A 20,520-nucleotide genomic window follows, 5' to 3' on the forward strand; every position below is an offset into this window, starting at 1 on the left:
TTGTGTGCCCTGCCTCCAAACTCAGAGTAGCCTCTCTCTTGAAAATCATGCCAATTGTTCTGTTGCTTTATTCAGAAAGAGTTTTATCACATCTATACATTTCTAAAATGTTAGCTGGCAAGGAAGTTAGTTCATGACTTTTCCCTAGAAATATAGAAGTTCTCTAAGGTTCATCTCTTTAAAATATTTCAGCACCTGTTAGGTGTTAGGTGCTCCTAAGGCAGCAGGGGAAGATAGGAAGAAAGCGACAGCCTTGCTGTCAAGCAGCTCAGGAAGATGGAAAACCCTTTAAGCCCAAATAATGGCTTGGGAAAGGATAGGAACAAGCCAAATTACCTTATATGGGTGATAGCATTTCTATACATAGTATCAGAGCTGTTTTATGTCAGCCTTATAAATATTCTGAGGAAGAAAGCCCACAGTGCTCCCACTCTCCTGGTTTCTGATCCACCATTGGCCCACAGCATGGCCAGCAGCCAGTTCTTACACCCTTTCAAATCTGCATCATTCCACCAGCTTGTACCACCACTCAGACACTCAGAACTCATTAGACACACCTTTGCTCATCTCGTCCCATGAGACTGTGGCCCTCCACCTCTCCTTCAGCCTGGCTTTATGCAGGGTGGCACTGCCTGGTGTGAGGAGGAAAGGCGTTGCTGCTTTCTGGTTCAGGCCTGGGCTTCACAGTTGCTCTGTGACCTTGAGCAGTTGACTTAATGCTTCCCCTTCTTTCCTCCACTGTAGGGTGATGGTAGTTATTCCCTTATTGGGTTGTTGTGAGGTTGCAATGAGGTTTGAATAAAATCAATGGCACCCATGCTTAATACACAGTGCCTTCAACATGGCAAGTTCTCCATATTTGATGTCGTTATGAGTTGTTTTGGCCTACCACAGCCCAAGGAACAGTGAGAGGTGAAAGTGAGAAGTTGACTGTCACACTTCCTGCATCCCAGAGGAAGCATAACGGGCATTTATTTAATAAGAAAGAAGCCTGTTGCATCAACTCTCTGACCCCCAGCAACTCCTCTCACTCCAAAAAGCCTATATTCCTGCTTTACAGTATTGACATGTGCTGCCTTTTGGGGCTCATATTTCTACATATGCATGCTATATGTCAAAAACAAGGTCTTAAACTCCATGAGCTCCGAGACTATCTTTCATATTCAATGTTCCATTTAGGACTGCAGCCTTAACAAATGCAGGTGCTCCTTGACTTACAGTAGGGTTAGGTCCCAAAACACCCACTGTAAATAGAAAATGTTGTGAATTGAAAATGCATTTAATGCACCTAAGGGCATAGCTTAGCCTACCTTCAATGTGCTCAGACACTTATATTATCTAACACAAAGCAAATTCATCTAACACAAAGCAAATTTTATTTTAAAGAGCTGAGACTTCTTGTCAATTTTGAATATTGTTTTCAAAAGTGAAAATAAATGATTGGCTACTAACCATTAACATATGGTTATCATATGTTGAAGTCTGGTTTCTACTGGAAGTGTATCACATTTGCATAATTGTAAAGTTGAAAAAATCACAAATCAAACCATTGGAAGTCAAGGATTATCTGTAGTTCCAAAGAAAGTCTGTTGGAGGTTCTAGATCATAGGGCCCAAACTAAAAACTGGAACCTACATACGTGCTTCTATTTGCCTGTATAGTATTTTTTTAATTAGCACTTGTAAGTAACTCTTTTACTGGGGGGAGGTACCAGGGATTGAACTCAGGGGCACTTGACCACTGAGCCAGATCCCCTATTTTGTATTTTATTTAGAGACAGGGTCTCAATGAATTGTTTAGCAACTTGCTTTTGCTGAGGCTGACTTTGAACTCAGGATCCTCCTGCCTCAGCTGCCAGGGCTGCTGATGTGAGCCACAGCACCTGGTTATAAGTAACTCTTTCCCAATGAAATATTTCACTTAAAAGCTCAGGCTGAGTATGGCAGTACATATCCGTAATTCCAGCTACTCAGGAGACTGGGACAGGAGGATTGCAAGTTCAAGGCCAGCCTGGGCAACTTATCAAGACCCTGTCTCAAAACTAAAAAGGAGTAGGGGTGTAACTTAGTGATAGAGTGCTTACTTAGTGTATGTGAGCCCCTGGACCCAACCCCAGTACCAAAAACAAAAACAATAACATATGTCACTTAAAAATTCAGATTCCTGGATTTTTTAAAAACAAAGTTAGAATACCTAGCAACGTGGGGAACCACATTCCCACCTGGCAACAAATATTGGCTCTGAGAAGGTGTTTATTGGTAAGGGGGTCGTGTACTCTCCTGTTTGCTGTGGGTCCCTACTACTCACCTACAGGGACCACTTCCCCCTTATCACACCTGACTGCTCTCCTGGACTCTGGAGTTGGAACCCTGTCCCCAGAGTGTTGTGAGAGCCCAATACCAGGGAGGAGGATTAGTCATCTCTGCATGCTTCTTCTAAGACCTGGCATTAGGTGCTGGGGGAGGACAAGGAGATAGAAATAAAGATATTTCCTCTATCCTGATGGTTTTATCACCAATAGCAGAGGTGATAGCCACACATGCTGACTGCAGTGAGGGACACATTTGCACCAAATGAGTGGTGCAAATAAAGAATGGGAGGGAGGGGTGCTGCCTGCTGCTGCCTGAGATGCCTGTGGGAGTCTCGTGAAGAGGGTCATTTGGCTCAGCTCCTTAAGGATGCTAGATTTCAACAACTGGAGGGGAGACCTGACTTCTCCCTAAAGGGAACATATAAGCAAGTAAAGGCAGCTGAGATTGGAGCAGCTTGATCTGCAGGAGGGAGGAGCAGAGGGAGCTTAAGAGAGAGGAGGGGGGCTGGCCAGGGAGCCTTTGAAACTAGATGGTGGCTTTTGAAACACAGGCAGTAGAGAGCTACTGCTGAAAAGTATTGAGAAGGGGAATGTTGTGGCCACAGGCATCTTAGAAATGAAAATAACCAGCTGACATCCTAGAGGCAGAAGTGGCTTGTTGACACGCTTGCGTGGATAACCCCTGCACCCTCCACCCCACTTTCCCTTGCAACCCATTCCTCCCAAGGGTCCTCTGATGATGTCACAAAGATCCCCTTTCTTTCTCAGGCCCGTGATTCTGCCAGGTTGGCAGAGTCCCAGTGATTTTGGGCCCAGACAAGAGTGTTGAATTTCACATGGAGTTTGAAGTGCATCAAAGGGGTGTGGTGACACTTGGGAAGGAGTTTAGTCTGCTTGTCAGAGAAGGAGGTGGAAAGCGAGTTTGAAGCTGCTCTATGTAATCATGCCCAACCTAAGCGGAGTGTTCTGTGTCTGGTCAGGACCCGGTTAAGCTTGAGTGACACTCACTGGGCTCTGATTATTATATAACCCGCTAGTTCCCCAAGAGTACTGACAGAGGCTGTTCTTCGCTGGTGTTGGGTGCTGCGCACAGTGAAAACTACTGCTAACCCCTTTTAAGCACATTCTGCTAAGAATGCTGCTGCAGAGGGCAAGGACTCATTGCCATCCTCCCCTGCCCAAGGTCTGCCACTGTCCTCCCACCAGTTGTGACCTGCACGTATTCTTGGCATTGACCTCCTTTGCTTTCCCCTTTAACAGACACTCTGATACATTTAGTTCACACTGTGCTCCAGGAACGCCTATGACGGTCCCTGTCTGAAAAGAGTATGAACACTTGTTAGCTGGGGTGACCTGCTTTCGCTCAAAGTTCAATGCCATTGCTCCCAGCTGTGGAACTGCCTGGCTGTGACGTCACTAGTGACTTCAGAGTAGTGAGGCCTGCCCTGGAACCATGTGGGCATTTATTTTTATTCCCTTGTTGAATTTATGGCTATTTTAGACTTGGCTTATTTTGTTTCCTGTTTACACTGCATCTAGATTTATTTCTGCAAATCTTCCAGAAGTGACTGTTGAGGAGGGAACTCAAGATTGCAGAAGTCTTCCTAGTGGACCGAGTGTTTGCCACACAGCATCAGGAGGCCTGTCGGAAAACACCACGATTTGTCCTTTGTTTTTTTGTCTTCTGTGGTTTGATACCAGGCCTTTCCTCATCCATTCAATAGAAGTTTCCCAAAAGTGTTTTGTGTGCACCAGTTATCGTATAAGCTCTAGATAACAACACCAGGCACCCCTGCTGGATTCCTGGATTTCTGTGTGACAAATTCAAGACAGATTGTCATTTTTCAAATGCAATCATTTCCTCGGTTTTCTCCCAATGAGCAAACCAGAAGGATGTTGTTTATGTCGCTGTGTGATCTTAGGTTTGTGAAGGGAGTCCTCTGGAGACTGGGTAGTTTTGCCCAAGTGCTATTTCTGCAGTTGTGTAATTGCCACCAGGTAAGCATGTACCTGTACGTATACGTATTAGGTATGGGTAACTGGAAAAAAACAGGAATAATACATAAAATGTACTTTCACAGAAAAAAAACAAATATTACATAGGGCTTTGGTTAATGATTATTTATGTTATAAAGGAAACAAATCAGAAGGGGATCCTGTAGGTATGCACTATTCACTAATGTAAATCCCAGTTAGACCATAGACTTAGGTCCGACACTGACCCCATACATGGAAATGTACAGGAGTTTTTAAATAAGGAGCATAAACCCTAGAATAGATATCAAGCTATCAAGCACTTTCCTTGGACACACAGAATTGGAGATGGGAGACAAATTTATTCTACCATATATATTTCTATATTGATAGAATTTATAACAACGAATAAAACACACAAACGTGCATGCACACAAATATTGTCCTGACAAGACACAGAGGTTAATATTTCCAAGGCACGGAAGGTTTAAAATTAGTGGAAGAAATGATGAAAGAAGAGATCAATAGGATTTGACAACAAATGTTACTCTTATGGAAAGAATGTAGACAAACTGGAGAAGATATTTCTAACTAGTCCACGTTCATGTCCTCAAATAGCTTAATGTAGAAAGAACATCTGGGCAAGCTGTATGATGGTCTTCCCAAAGATGTCCACGGTCTAATCTCCAGAACCTGTGAATGTGTTTCTCACCATGATAAAAGGGACTTTGCATGTGCGATTAAAAATCTAAAAATGGGGTTTATCCTGGGTTATTCAGGTGGGCCTATTATAATCAAAAAGGTCCTCTAAGAAGGGACAGGAAGATTAGAGTTGGAAGAAAAGTATGATGACCGAAGCAGAGGAGAGAGAGGCTTGAAAATGCCATGTTCTGGTCTTGAAGACGGAAGTCGAGGCCATTGTTTACAATGCTGGCAGCCTCCCGAGGCTGGAGGAGGTAAGGAAACAAATCCTGCCTGGAGCCTCCTGTGGGAGCCTGGCCCTGCCGGCCCCTTGATTTAGGCCTAAGGAAATCATTTCAGGCTTCTGGCCTCCAGAACTGTAAGACAATAAACACATGTTGCTTTGAACTACTAAGTTTATGGCCATTTGTTACAGCAGCAATAGGAAACTAACCCAGAGCCTAAATGGTTGAGAAACTTCCAAACTCATGTCTGCTACCACCAAGCAGGGGCCTTCTTGTCAGCTGTGTTTTGGGTTTTGCACATATAGACTCTCATAGTCCTCAAAATCCAGTGTGAAATGTAATCGCATTCCCATTTTTGCACTTAAGTATAAGGCCTAAATTGTTAAATTACACCTCACACCATTAGTTTCAGAGCTAGGGTTCCAACTGACCCACAGGATCCCAGAGCCCATACACATATGTCTTTGACCTACACAGGAATGTGCACAAAAGACATCAGCTATATTGTAGCAGTGTGTATGTGTGTGTGTGGGAGGGGTTATAGTGATATTTCCGCTTATATTTTTTCATAATTCACAAATCATCTACAGAGAACACATAACCTGATATTCAGGAAAACAGGAAGAAAATTCCTGATGAAAGATTGATACCTTACCTCTTGGTATTTATCATCACTGATAGCGTCATTTAGAGAATGTTCTTTTGTGAGGGGGAAGCCTTTAGACAGCACTTCACAGAGGTGTTTTCAAAGGACAACCCTGATCTAATAGTTGGACCTTTCCCAAACATCTCCAGGTGTTGTTTATGGTTAGTGTCGGGTGGCACCTCCTTAGGCCCAGTGGAGGATGCCATGGTGAAGGTGGGTCTGTGGCACTGGGCCCTGTGTAATATGGCAAGTGTGCTGGTAGGGTCCTCTGCCTTTGTGGGGAATGATGGGCCCCACAGGCTACTCTTTAACTGCTCTTCTTCAGTTCTGTCACTTTGCCATTCTTCTGCTGTATCCTTTTATCTTTAAAAAAAAAAAAAAAGTTGCCTATCCTTGGCCTTTGCTGCCTTGTTTCCTTTCTGTTCCCCCTGATGTGCACAGAGTTGTGGCTCAAGAACAAATGCTGAGCTGGGCATGGTGGTGCACACCTGTAATCCCAGCACTTGGGAGGCTAAGGCAGGAGGATCTTGAGTTCAAAGCCAGCCTCAGCAACTTAGCAAGGCCCTAAGCAACTTAGCAAGACCCTGTCTCAAAATACAAAAAGGGCTGGGATGTTGATCGGTGGCTTAGTGGTTAAGTGCCCCTGGTACCCCTCCCCCACAAAAAAAATGCTGCCTCTCTTAGGAAGGGAGTCTCCCCGCCTCACAGTACCATCAGGGAGCCCCTGGGGGCATCGTCTTTTCTGTCCTCACACTCTGTTCTCCCTTCTGCCCATCTATCCTTGCTGTGCTCAGCTGTGGGCTACAGCCTGACTGTGAGGGAAGGCCTCCTGGGTACCTGGAGATTCAGAGCTCTCCAGGCCCTGTTCCCCACAGTGGCCACCAATACTCTTGGATAGGCTGTGACCAAAGAGAGAGGTGTTAGAAAAAAAATGAGGGAACCCCTTCTACTCCTCTAAGGGATAGAAGGAGAAGAGAGTGGCAGAGGTAAAACCTGGGCTGATGGACCCAGGTGCCGGGAGAATAAGGGTCAGAAAGGTGTCCCAGGCTCTTCCAAGGAGTGCAGCAGGTGAAGTCCTCTGGCTCTGATGAATTCTCGCAGCTCTTCCTTGCTGTGTGATTTTTCCTTTGCTGGATCTAGAGAAACACAATGAATCGTCACTCGTATGTATTGTTACCATCCTTCCCTGCAGGCCTTTTAGCTCCAAATGAAAATGGACAGGGTGGCTTGTGCAAACCTTTGTGGCTGACAGATGCGAGCGGAAGACAGCTAGTTAGGTCTCTCACGTTTTATCACCTGACTTGAATGCTGTGGAGATGGTTCACTTTACAACTACAGTTTGGTCAAGACTGTCACAGCAGCTGTCCAGGCAGGATATATTGGGTCTTTATAGGCCCTTTAACACCTGATCAGATGGGAACAGAAGACCCAGGTGGAGGGGTGATGTGCTGCAGGTGGCTAGGCAGGATACGGCAGATTGTCACAGAGTCCTGAATGGCCTTTGAGGCCAGGATCTTGGGAGACGAATGAGGCTCTCTAGGTAACTCTCATCCAAGGATGGATGATTCCCTTCCCTTCATTCTTGGTATATTCTGTGGTGTGACTACAAAGGGACAGGGTAGCATAGTGGCAGATGGTGGGACTTAGAGTCACCTGAGTCCCCACTCTGCCTTTGAATAAGTTAGAGTGGTCCTAGGTGGTCCATCCAGTTAGTCTCTCTGACTTAGTTGCTCTGCCTATTAAATGGGCTTACACCTGAGAGCAGGCTGCAGGTTCCATCTCTGCTTCAGTCACCTCCAGGAGGTATGCAGGGCCAGGTGAGGGCAGTGACTGTCACTGGGCTCAAAGTGCACCATTGGCTTCTTTTGTAAATATGGTTTGGAACCTTTGAAGCAGTGGGCAAGTCTGAAGCAGCGTCTGTTCTGTAGGGTCCGTCTTTGGGCTTGCTGTATGCTTCTGCAGTGCTTCAAACTGATTCCATTTCCCAGGGCTCTTCTCAGAGGGGCAGAGGTCTTGGGCTTTGCATTCTGAAAATTTGTTGCACAAAGCTCATCTTTGTTCCATGGAAGAGGATTTCCCTTCTCACAGTGACTTTTCCTTAAGTGTTCATTCCTCATCCATATTATCTAATACTGACTTCTAGTATTTACTGTGTTTTTATAGTTCATTGAGCTCAGAGTTGTCCTAAGTAAAGGCATGGTGGTCAGTGGACATCTTGATTCCTGGCTTTGCCACTGACCAGCTTTGTGACCCTGGGCATATTAGTCAGCCTGTGTGACTTAGTTACTTCACTCTTGTAAGATAAGGATAATCAGTAGGACTTACCTGGAAGGGCTGTTGTGATGATTGAATGAGATAATGTGTGAACGGTACACCTGACATTGGGTTTTTTTTTTTTTATTGTAAACAAATGGGATACATGTTGTTTCTCTGTACATGGCGTAAAGGCATACCATTTGTGTAATCATAAATTTACATAGGGTAATGCTGTTTGATTCATTTTGTTATTTTTTTCCCTTCCCCCCCCACCCCTCTTTTCCCTCTATACAGTCCTTCCTTCCTCCATTCTTGCCCCCTTCCCTAACCCTAACCCTAACACTAACCCCTCCCACCCCCCATTATGTGTCATCATCTACTTATTAGCGATATCATTTGTCCTTTGCTTTTTTGAGATTGGCTTATCTCACTTAGCATGATATTCTCCAATTTCATCCATCTGACATTGGGTTTTGACCATTGGATGGCTTTTCATGCCTCAGCCCTGTGGGATGTGTGTGTGCTCAGTCTTGATTTTCCCCTCCCCTTCCTCTCTACTGTTGTGTTGCTTATCTTTACTTAATGAACATGAAAATGTAAAGCCTTCAGCTTCTTGGTCAAATTTACTTATTAAATAATGTAAACACTGCCCCCCCATCCCTGCAGTCTCGGTGGCCATCCTTTGAATCAGTAAATTCTGACTGTGTCATATTCACTGATAGAACATACAATTCTGTTTCTTCTTTACCTGTTTCAGGATGGTGCTGGAATAATTAGAACCTTTCTTGCCTCTTTTTTGGTAAACAATGAGAAGAATTTAGTTTGTCAGCCAGCTCGTGTCTTCTCGTGAAGCCGGACAACATCCAGCCATGGCCACGATGAACATGTGATGGAAAGGGTGGTGTCCAAGGCTCCACAAGGCTGGCATGGGACGTGGACAGGTGGCCCTGATGTGGGCTCTATTTGTTATTTCATTTCTCTTTTGTGCTCCCTGCCTCCTTTTCTCTAAATAATGCATAGCCCTTTTCACATCCCCTTTCCAAAGCTCTGAGAGTGAGAGAGGCTCATTTGTGGCCTGGTGTACTTGCTCCTACTTTCCTGCCTCAAGAATTATAATGGGATCCCGCTGGAGCAGGGCCACAAACCAGATTTTTTGATGTTCCTGTTGTTATGTCTTTGTCCTTCAATTTGTTTGGAGTATGCTATAAAACTGAAAAGCCTGGTTTGTCATGTGGGTTCTTTCTAAACCTGTGTGGCTCACACTTGTGAGAATGTACCTCTTTGGAATAGAGCCCATTTGGTTTTTATGTTTGTGGCATGGATGCACATGTTGCTTTTGTTAGTGTGCTTTTTTGGTAGGTTAAGGAGGGCTGGAGATTGAACCCAGGAGCATTTTACCCCTGAACTACATCCCCAACTCTTTTTTTTTTTTTTTTTTTTTTTTCTAGGCAGAGTCTTACTAAGTTGCTGTGACTGGTCTCGAACTTGTGATCTTCCTGCCTTAGCCTCCTAGGTTACTGGAATTACAGGTGTGCACCACTGTACCCTGCTTGTTAGTGTGTTTTGTTACAGTCGAAGAAAGTTCAGGAGCCCAGAGCATGAAGGCCTTCCTCAGCTTAGCCCTGAAATCTCCTGGGGGTCCTTTGAGCCTCACAACAAACCAATGAACTGAAGGCACCATTATCCCCGTTCTCTTAACAAGAAACTGAGGAAACTTGCCCGGGATTGCAGAGCTAATGAGAGAGGTGGTAAAGAAATTCCAGTCCTGGTGTGCCCTCGCTTTCCACCAACCCAGTGATGGAGTGACTTCCTCCTTGTGGGCTCTCTGTCATGCAGCAACACTGAGAACTAAATGAGATGGTTCAAATAAGACCAAACAACACACAGCAAAGTTCCCACTTGCATGGTGGGGTTTTTGTTTTGTTTGTTTTAAAATACAAGCACACAGAAAGAGGCCATCTAACTTTGGCAAGGAGAACTAGGAGTCAGGAGCAGGTAACATTGAGGGTGACATTAAAAGATAAGTAGGGATGGCGAGCCAAGTATGGTGGTGCACACCTGTAATCCCAGCGGTTTAGGAGGCTGAGGCTGGAGGATTATGAGTTCCAAGCCAGCCTCAGCAACTTAGTGAGGCCCTGAGTAACTGAGCAAGACCCTGTCTGTAAATTAAAAAAAAAAAAAAGAAAAAGAGGTGGAGGAGGACTGGGGATATGATTCTGTGATTACATGCCCCTGGGTTTAATCCCTGGTACCAAAAAAAAATGTACGGACAGAGGGTGTGGCATTAAAACCTGCAGGTGTGGCACTAATACTTGCAGGCCAAATGTGCATGAAGGATGGAAGAAAGATTGGTAGTGATGGGGCAGATGAAGAATGGAGTGGGAAGTGCAGGGGATGAAAGCTGAGATGAATTTGGAATGGCTGGTGGGGGCCAGATGTTAGGGAGCCTTAAGGGTGCTTTATCTTCCTGGGCACAGTAGCTCACTCCTGTGATCTCAGCTGCTATGGAGGCTGAGGCAGGAGGATTGCAAGTTCAAGGCCAGCCTGGGCAACTTGGCAAGACCCTCTCTCAAAAAAATGTGGAAGATGATGGGACTGTAGCTCAATGGTACAGTGCTGCTGCGTTCCATCCTCAGCATGGCGGGACCAGGCCCTATATCATTAAGCCAGTGATTCCTGAACACTCACCTAAGGCATTTTCTGCTGGAGGACTCTTTGTCAAAGGACTGTCCTGAACCCCCTCAAAGGTGTTCAGCAACTTCCCTGGACACAACCCAGTGGATGCCAGAAGTTCCCCAACCCCACCCCACTTCCTCCCATTGTGAAAATGAAAAATGTCTCCGAGGAACAAAATCACCCTTGGTTGAGACTGTTGCCCTAAAATAAAGCAACTTCCACATTCTCTAAAAGCAGCGCAAAACCCCTGGTGACCCTAGAAAGGTTTCATAAGCTGGACATTTTTCAACATCCCAGGACTAATAGGTATTTTCTCTGAGAAGCACACAAATATTTTGCTTTGTTCTCTAATCTATGTTGGTTGTAAATATAAATTTTTCAAAAGTTAGATTTATATCAAGTAAAGGTATGGCTCTAGGGCATAATGCTCAAATGCCAGGCAGGGCAGGTTAAATAGCTGGAATAGGTTTTGTTTCTGTTTGGAAGGACAAGATGTTAATTGTGGAGGCCTTTGGCCAAAGGAGGAAGCTGCCTTCCTTCCTAGTTCCTTGTCACCAGGCCTGATGCAGGCCTTGGACCAACAGAGTTCAGGTTATTTAAAGAAGTTTGGAAATGTAATTTTATGTGAAACCCATTCATACTTACAACAGATTCCAGTGAGTGCATGGGAAGGGAGATTGTGCAAACCAAAATACATCTGTAGTCTCCTGTGCCTGGTTTGGTGAGCAGCTTGCTAGCACATACCCTGTCACCCACACGGGGTTTCCCTGTTTTGAGAAGCAGAACTGAAGAAGAGGCAAAACTGCAGAGACTGAACCAGGGATACCATATGCATGTGGTCAGAGCCCTAGGAACAGCTGCAAAAACCTGCTGCCTGTGGCACAGGTGTGTGTAAGGATACCCTGGGAATCCTTAGTCCAGGACTCCTGCAGGTTCCTGCAGGGACACCCTTGGCAGCAGTTGCAGTTCCAGATCAGTTCTATATGTTGAGATTATGCGTTGTCATCCACTGCCACTATCCCTCCACTTCAGGAAAAAAAAAAAAAATTTCTCCCGTTCCCCTTTTTCACCTCCAGTTCTGGTGGCTTTCATCTGAATTCTCCCTTATTTGCTTCCTTCTCAAAATAAGGAGCCCAGAAGTGAACTAATCTGCCCAGTACAAGGTGAGGAGTGACCTCCTCCTTTGAAGTCCTCAAGCTCTCTGTAACTCTGCAGGACAGACCCTGTGGCGGCAGAGCCCTTGGACAGCCATGGTACACTTAATTCACAATGAACTTAGTGTGAACTAGAATTCCTAAATCTCTTTTATATGTCCTGCTTCCAAGCCATATTTCTCTCCTCCACTTGTAATAAATTATTTTGGCGTGCTTGGGGATGGCAGTGACTCAGGAGTGATTGAAGTTGGGAAAGCCGTTAGTTCCTCTCAGCGCTCCCAGACTGATGCTGAGTTTTTAAATATGTTTGTCTTAAAAATAATGATTCTCTTTCTTACCTCTTGGTCAGCTGTCAGTTCTCACTGATAACTGGGTAGCTGTTTCTAGCCTTTTAATTTACTGCTTCTAATCTTCTATGGGTTGAGAGATCATGTGTCCAAGAGGTTTTAGGATTGTGTAACTGGGTTCTATAGAATATCAAAGGTAGATGGCCCCTGCACGGGGACCTTTCTTAGGATCTAAGTATGTGAATACAGGGAGGACATGGATGTCCCTTTGCTGGTTAGAGCCACGTATTCATCTTCAGGGTGCTCAGGTCCATAGAACTGTTCCCTCGAGGACTTCTAGAGTAAGCCTGTTCCCTGTCACATGGCCACTCTTCCTTCCCATGGCTTCCCTGATGGCCTCATCCTGGAGAGAGACTAGACAGTCAGGATCCAGACTGGTATGAACCTTGCCCTTAAACTCACTCTCTCCACATAACAGTGATGTTTTCAACCACTGTGGGCAGGCTGTGTACATGTGGGGTCACCCACCGCTGTTTTGTTCTGCATTTTTAGACCACTGTCCATGCAGTTTGTGTGACTGTGCATTCGCAGTAGATTCTCCTGGCTCCCCTGGGCACTTTGGTTCTCTTCCTGTGTTATCCCTTCCAGTTAAAAGGTAAAGGAAGTGAGGTTTGGGCTTGCAGTGAAATAGAGGTTCTCAGAGAAACCTTTCCTTTGTTCCTGTCACTACTATGTATGTCATTGAGTCCTTTGTATGAAGCCAAGGTTGTCTGCCTGTCTGTTTCAATGAGAGGTACTTCTGAAACTGGACATGTGAAGTTAAAGTTGTCAGCTGTCTCATACACCTTAATCTATCAGTGGAATCTAAGGATTTAACCTAGAAATTGTCTTCTACATTTTCAGACCTACTCTTTTGTCTTATTCCTGTCCATCTCTTCCTGTGATATATTTAATAAAAAGCCTGTTGATCTCTTTCTATAGGATTATAGAAGATGAATGGTTATCAAAGTATGTGCTATTTCACAGGTCGGCAAAACGAAGTTGTACAGATTGGTCAATTTTTTCTTTCAGCATCTTTTCAACCTGTCCAAACAAACCAACAAAATAAGTCACACTTACCTCTTAAAGAAAACCAGTTCATAAGGTGGTAGGGTGGGAAGGTAGATGGCAAAGAATTAGAAGCTGATATTGTAGCTTTTTTTTTTTTGGATGATCTTTAGTAGAAAAAACTTTGGGTTAAGAACCTGAATGATCCCATTGTATTCTGCCAGAGATATCAATATTATTCAAATCCATCTCAACAAATATATGCTGCTAATAAGTAAAAAAAAAAAAAAAAAAAAGTCTTACAAAAGCAGATTCTAACGTTATTAGATTACAGTTCTTTTGAAGATCACTCCAAAAATGAAATGCCAGCTGTCTCCTCTAATGAGCTTTGGAGGGGGTACAAACGAATTTTGGCATCAGATATTTATTCTACTTATTAGCTTTGTGATTTTGGACAATTTCTCTAACTTCTATGGGTTTCAGCTTGCACAGCTGACAGAAGAGGAGGGAACTACAAAGACAGATGGGGGCTAGGACAGCAGGAAGAAGGCGGCAGGCCTGTGGAAGGGAACACACACTCCTCTTAATCCCACTTCTCTTCCCAAATCTTTACAGCCTATCTTAGCTCTGCCTCACTCTGACCAAAATACCCCACAAGAAGAACTTAAAGGAGGAGAAGTTTATTTGGGGCTCACAGTTTCAGAGGTCTCAGCCCACAGGTGGCCAAATCCATTGCTCTGGGCCCAAGATGAGGCAGAACATCATGATGGAGAAAAGGTGCTCACCTCATGGCAGCCCGCAAATGCAGTGAAGGAGGATGGGGCCTCAAGGAAGATGTGCCCTTCCAGGCCATGCCCCCAGTGGCCCACCTCCTCCAGTCAAACCCCACCTGCCTACAGGTACCACCAAGTCAGTCCATTTAATCTAGGATGAACCAACTAGGCTGCACCTCTCAAAATCCAATCATTTCCCCCACAACCATTCCTGAATTAGCACAGGAACTTTGGGGGTACACCTCAACTCCAAATCACAAAGCAGACAACACAGAGAAGTCTGACCCTTATCACTCACTGGTTATAGTTTCCTTCTGACCTAGGAAAGATTGTTCTTAAGAGTAATTGGATAGATTTTTCTCTGGCCTGGTACCTAAAAGAAGAACAGATAGATCCAAAATAATTGAAAAAGTTGAAATGTAGTGAAGCTGCTTTAAGAAGACACCCTTTTCCATCCCACGTTCTTCCTACCTGTTGAAACCCTACTTCCAGATTCAACTCAAATGCCCGCTCTCCAGGAAAATCTTCTGATGTGGCCTCTGGTGCAAAATGCTTTGATCTTTCCTATGCTGTCTGTGGTCATTACTGAGACCCCTGAGTCCTTTTCATGAGCCTCCTATGATTGTTGGATATACATTTCTGCCTTCTTGGTGGCCAGTTCCTCCTCCAACAAGCATGTGTTGAGTGCTGACTGTGTGCCAAGTCTTGCCATAGGAACTGGAGATAGGTAGATCTAGGAGCTCAGCATTGGGTATGGAGACAGACAAGCATGTAAATACAAACTTGCTGTGATGCTGTTGTATAGTGGAAGGGGCGGGCACATGTGAGTAGTTTCTGTAGCTTTGACGGTGTTGCCTTTTGAATGTAGAAGAGAGTCTTAATCTTTCACTTCCATATATAACAGAATACCTGGCCCATGATAGATACCTAATACATGTATTTTGAATGAGTCTTTGCCATCTAACTAGCAAACGGGTGTGTGCCTAATTGCCCTGTAGCACCGGGTCTGGCTTGAGTGCTTTAATGGAAGAGGAAAGTGTGGAGGCCATCTGGTGAGCACTGGATGAAGAGACTGTACAACCTGTGGAATGCACTTCAGCTCTTCTTGCCTATAAAAACCTTCTTAAAAGCATTTCCCAAAGGACGTAAAATCACCATACTATAGTGATGCAGCCACATCAATGTTTATAGTAGCTCAATTCACAGTAGTCATACTATGGAACCAACCTAGGTGCCTTTCAGCAGATGAATTGTTTAAAAAAAAATGTGGTATATATGTATGATGGAATATTACTCAGCCTTAAAGAAGAATGAAATGATGGCATTTGTTAACAAATGGATGGAACTGGAGAATATCATGCTAAGTGAAATTAGCCAATCCCAAAAAACCAAAAGCTGAATGTTTTCTCTGATATGCAGATGCTAATTCACAATGAAAGGAGGTGGGGGCTAGGGAAGAATGGAGTTACTTTAGATTAGGTAGAGGGGAGTGAAGAGGGGGTATTGGGAGCAGGAAGAATAGTGGAATGAATCAGACATTATTACCCCATGTACATGTATAACTGTATGACTGGTGGTATTCTACATCATGTATAACCAGAAGAATGAGAAATTTTACTTCTTTATATATGATATATCAAAGTTCATTCTACTGTCATATATAACTAATTTAAAAAAATCAAAAAATTTTTAAAAAATATCTGAGTTGGGGTGGGAGAACACACCTAATGTAAATACTAAATTAGCAGGTAAGGAATAACCCACATAAAGAAGAGAGCTGTGGCTTCATCTTATGCAAACACAAGGAAGCTTACAGCAGAGCCTGCTGAGCTGATAGCATGGTGTGTCTCTGCCAGTTAGCGCAGAAGTAAGGAAAGGGCAGATGAGACTGATGAGCAGATGACACAACTGAGAGGGAACACGGGCCACAGGGAGAGAGCACCATTCCCGTGTGACTGCTGTAAACACCTGCTGCCTCTGACAGGGAAGGAACTCGGGGTTTTCAGTGGGCTGCAGTCACAGGTAACAGACTTCCTCATCCTTCAGCAGTGTTTGGAAACTTGTTCTTTTGTCTTCCCATTTTCTTTTTTTACACTGCTTTGGTTTGGGGAGTGTAGCTTTTACATCTAAGGAAGGGAACTGTCCAAATGGATTCTTCTTCATGTTGGTTTGCCTTTTATGATTAATACCATCAACCTGGTGCTTCACATTTGTAGACTGTTACTATTTCCATTCACCTACATGCTATTGCCTCATCTGCTCCAGGGGCTGGTTTTCTCATTCTGTGACCATGTCTGCTGACAGTAAATGCACAGACGGAATATGGCCAAGGCTACTGTGCATTTTCTTTAATTTATATTCCATTTTATAGTACAGGTGCAAGGTATTTTCATTGAATGCTATCAGTTTAGATGTGTCTTTAGAGTTCATATATGGTATCTTTTATTTTTCTGAAATTTTGACCTCGGTGATTATAAACAACAGAACAGTCTAGCCAATCTTCTGTGAGTGCCAGTGAAAGTGTAGCTCCCCAGAATCCATTTCTAAATTGTAATCAGGACATTTCAAGGCTGATCCTGTGTTCTGACAAATAGTGCCATTCTAAAATTTGCCTATTATGGTCTTAAAGGGGCCGGGGCAGTCTGGGCATGGTCTTTTAACAGCAGAACCAGGAACACTGCTTGAGAATCAAAGGTTCCCATCAAAACTCATCTTCAGGAATTGTGTAAATCATCTGCTTTCAGGGGTTTACTCCAAATTGTCTTTAATGAGTGTCATCAGGTCATGTAAAAGACTTATTGGTTTCAATATGAGAAGGTAGGTTTCTAGGGCACTGTAGCATTAATACCATTTAATCAATTTGGCAAGTCAAAACTTTTGCTCTCCAAAATCAGAGGTGGCTATCTGGATGATTTCAGATTAAATGGTAAGCAGTATAAGCAATGACTTTTGATGTAGAATGTGGAGTGGGGATAAGGAGGACATAAAAGATATTTTGTAATTATCACTTATTTTGTTTTCTCATTAAAATGTAATTCATAATCATCATGTAAAATTTCGAAATTCAGAAAAAATACTAAAATAAAAATCACCTAAAATTCCATATCCAAATATACTTACCATTAATATTTTATTATTTTTCATCGTATAGAAGACAATGATTTTGATCTTTTTTACACTATTGGAATCCAGACATATACACAAGTGTATATTTTGTTTGGGGCAAGAAGGGCTTGCATTATAATGTAAGTCTTTCTCTTGTCAGTAATAGTCATTCTGATCTAGTAGCTGATTGTGGACCATCCTCATATCTGAAAGTTGAAGAAGAAAAGAGCTCAAAAACTAGAAGAATATTCCTCTGTCCATCTACTCTCTGTTCACCAAAGTAGCCTGAACAGGGTTGAAAGCAGAGGTGTGAGAAGGAAAAGTAGTCTTCAAAGCCTATGAGAGCTAATGAGTGAGTTTTGCAGCCGGGTTCTCTTTGCAATATATTCCACAAATCTGAGTTATCCCATATTTATTTTTCTTCATTAGATTGCTGAGCTGGAAGCACTGCACTGAAAACTTGAAATGTATAAGGTTATTAAATTGAAAGCATGGGAGACTGAAGATGGAATTGAGGAGGAAATAGAAATAAGACAGAGATTAGGAAAAAGAAAATGGCAAATTCCAAACCTCATGGGGGAGGAATGATAGAGAGGGTCAGAGGAGTCCAGGTGCTACTGAAGAAATACTATTCAGGGGGACAGGGTGAAGAGCTCTATCCATCTCCTAAAAGTGGGATGGCTTGGGGAGGTGTCAGTCTACTGTATTCATTCTGTATAGAAGTCTTCTTTGTACTTCTAGGATGTGAATGAAAATCTGCAGAGGATTTTGAACACATTATTTCATGTTTTTGGGTGATTAAAAACCAAGGCTTAGGTATCTATAACAGTAGTTACCCCCAGAGCCCTTGGTTAGGGATGTGCCTGGGCTGAGTGTTGAATATACTGAATCATTTGACACTTAAATACTCACGGCTTCTGCCCATAGAGGTAAAAATGGAGGAGGCGGGATTTGAACCCAGGTATGCCAATGTCTAAGGCCCAGGCCTTTGTTCACACTGGCAGGTATTGACCTGATGCTTCCCAGTGTAAATTACAAAGAAATGATAGGTATATTCTTGCAAAGTGGACACTGTTCCTAGTTGGGCAGTTGAAGTTCATAGTATTTGGGTGTATCTGTTTATCTTTTAGAGAACTTGTATATGATTAATTGGTAAATGAGAAGACTCTAACACTTTTAAAGAAAGTCAATAGAAATAGATTCAGTGTGTCTTTTCTTTTTCTTTATTTCTTTACAGTACTGGGGATTAAACCCAGGGGTCCTCTACCACTGAGCCACATCCCCAGTCCTTTTAAAAAATTTTTATTTTGAGACAGGATCTTGCTGAGTTGCCCTAACTAGCCTCGGACTTGTGATTCTCTTGCTTCAGTCTCCCAAGTAGCTGGGATCATAGGCCCTACCATATACATGGCCCAGTACAACTTAACTTAGTAAAATCCTGCTATTTACTGTTTTTAAAAGCTCAAAACAGCCACAGTGGCAACCAAAAAGCCTTGAGCCAGTTTGGGGCAGAATTTCCCTTGAGTTCCCTCTGTAAAGAAAGGAGAGCTAGTCCCTTAGAGTACTGAGTGCTGTTTGAAGTAGCTCTCCTGTTACCAGCCGCCAGAGTACTTGCCTGTAACAGCATCTGAGAAGACAAATGTTCCCTGTGCCAGGCTGCAAATGGATTAAAGCCGTGTTGATCCTCATCTGTCAGAACAATTAACATGAGTAAAACACTTGCCCTACTTAAAGCAGATGGAGGGAAAGGAGGGGGAGGGCCTTCTCTGGTACTGCTCGTAAGATTAATGTGACTGTATGGGCAGCAGAGAGCACTGGATTTATTTTCTGAAAATTACATGGATTTACAGGGATGTCAGTTACTGCTGAAAGCACAGATTGTATTCCTAAAGGGTCTCTGTAGGGTATTGAATGAGGCATGGAAGAAGTGTGGCCTTGGGGGATGGGGCATGAGCTAGATGGATAGTGTTTTAAGTAGTAAAGCATGACTTGTTGACCATTTTGTCTTCCTCTTATGTTTAGACTCTGCGGAATTCAAGGCTTAACAGTAACCTGGCTTCTTAGAGGATGTATAAATATTGCTACAAGACTTTTATGAAATAAATGGAGTAGATAGAAGTGACTGTAGCCACTTGAGAGTACAGCTCTGTTTGTAGGAAGACTGCAGATCTCCTTTGCCTTCCATTAGAGCTGGATCCTTGCTATAGGGTAGGAAGAAAAGAAAATAGAGCATATTAATTAAGAATGAGACATCTAGGAGGATTTTATTATTCTTTGACAGTGGAAGTAGGATGAGAAAATCGTTGAGGTTAGCACAACAGTGTCAGAAGAGAGTAGAGCGGGAAACAATATTTACATAAGGGCTGAGTCAAATTTTAATTATAGGAAGCTCCTGAGGGAGGAACCCGGCTGTTGGCAGAAGTGTAGCTGTCACTGCAGGGGCCAGGTTTGGGGACCAGAAGGGACAAGTGACTGAGTGACCACTTATCTCAGGAGTATGGGCTGAGAACCTACTATTCCTTCAGATGTGCTCCCCAAAGTATCCCTCCTAAATAAATATTCTGCCCTGGAAGTTCCTTCTCCCCTTATTTTCTCTTGTCCTCTGGTTCCCCAATTATGGGGAAAAGGTCAAAGTCCTCTGCTGCCCACCATGTCTTTTACATTTAAATTCGACATCTAGCCATCCTTGCTGGAAAAGCTGCTGTACCTTCAGAGATAATGAGACTGTCCATCTGTCTGTCGCATGTCTTTCTGAAGGGGCAGCTGAAGGGTGGGGCTTAGTTAACCGAGAACCAAGAGCCACTCCAAAGTGCTTTTCCTGTATCTTCCAGGAGCTCACTGCACCTGCTCCTTGTCTGTCCATGCTCCATCTCAGCCAGTCTGCCCCCTTGCCACTCGGTCTCCTTCCTTGCTCATTCCTCTTTGTCTTTCAGGCATGTGGACAGGCAAGCCCTACTTTGGACCATTCTTATGCTTTTGAGCATTGTTCATGTGGACAGTGTCCCCAATATGTGTTCTTTCAAGTTCTTTCACATGGTGAAATAATCTTCCAAGATAAGGAGAAAAAAAATGCTCTAATTTGAAACATAAGGAAAGCATTTTTTAAATATGTTACAGTATTTTAAATCATTGAAGATTAGAAACTACCTAAATGTGATTAAGGAAACAGTAGTGTTTGATTGCATTACTCAATGATTAAGACTACAAATATGAAAACAGTGTACCCAATTGGGAAAGTCTATTTAAAATATATTAGCAATATATGTAAGCTGTGATTATAACGTTTTAAAAAAATTCAAACATACAGATAAAAAATTGAAAGAACCATGGAGAAATCTAATAGCTGATACGATTTTTGGTGGGGG

The 20,520-nt window shown here is 43.3% G+C and overlaps 1 protein-coding gene across 2 annotated transcripts in view; it reads left to right on the forward strand.

Annotated features, from left to right (window-relative positions):
- Positions 1-20,520, forward strand: part of Mcc (MCC regulator of WNT signaling pathway) — a 463,169-nt gene that overhangs the window by 298,857 nt on the left and 143,792 nt on the right. The gene's annotated exons all lie outside the window — the stretch shown is intronic.

The sequence above is a fragment of the Sciurus carolinensis genome, chromosome 6, assembly GCF_902686445.1.
Source record: "Sciurus carolinensis chromosome 6, mSciCar1.2, whole genome shotgun sequence".
Classification (NCBI taxonomy): Eukaryota; Metazoa; Chordata; class Mammalia; order Rodentia; family Sciuridae; genus Sciurus; species Sciurus carolinensis.